Below are 729 nucleotides of genomic sequence, written 5' to 3' on the forward strand. Positions count from 1 at the left end.
ACTTATGTAAGCTAGATCATGCATGACTATGATAAAATTTCATTGATAACTCGTTCTTTAAATAAAGCCTATTTAGATTTCAGAAAAGCATTTAATATGGTTTATGGGGGAAATGGTTTGTTAATTTGAAGAAAAGAGGGGAGCAGTAAATCGGTTACCTGCTGTTTAGACAGCTGCTTAGTAACAGCTTAAAGGGGACATTTTGGCATGGAGGGAAATGGAGAAGGAAATGGCCACAATAAACATTTTTGATAGTATCTTTGCACCAAAAAAGAAATCAGTATTCAAACGCGATTGGCTCAGAACACACTTGCCTCATTATAACACTGGCGAAGAGGCGCATTACACAGGAAGAAAAGATGATCTGAAGGCTGGGGAAACAGAGCCACGCTCAAATATGGCCACGCAAGACGCACAGACGCACATCTGAAAGGGGATATGAGGCGCTTCCCTTCGCCCGGCGCGGGGCGGCGAGGCAGCCGTTGCCCGCGCGAGACCCCCTGGGGAGCAGGGGCGCCCGTTAACAGCCGTGCCCCCAAAGGAAACCGCCAGGCTGGCTCTTAAGCCGGCAGCGCCTTGCGGGCTCCCAGCACAGCCCCGCCAGCAGGGAGGAACGAAAGCTGTTCCCGCCTCTGCTCCCTTTGCCTGCAGCCGGCGCAGGCCCCGCAGCCGCCTCGGGGCGCGGGACAGGCGCTGCGCGGGCGGCTCCGCAGGTGGCGCTCGAGAGCC

This window comes from Apteryx rowi, unplaced genomic scaffold (assembly GCF_003343035.1).
Source record: "Apteryx rowi isolate R43461 unplaced genomic scaffold, aptRow1 scaffold_149, whole genome shotgun sequence".
Classification (NCBI taxonomy): Eukaryota; Metazoa; Chordata; class Aves; order Apterygiformes; family Apterygidae; genus Apteryx; species Apteryx rowi.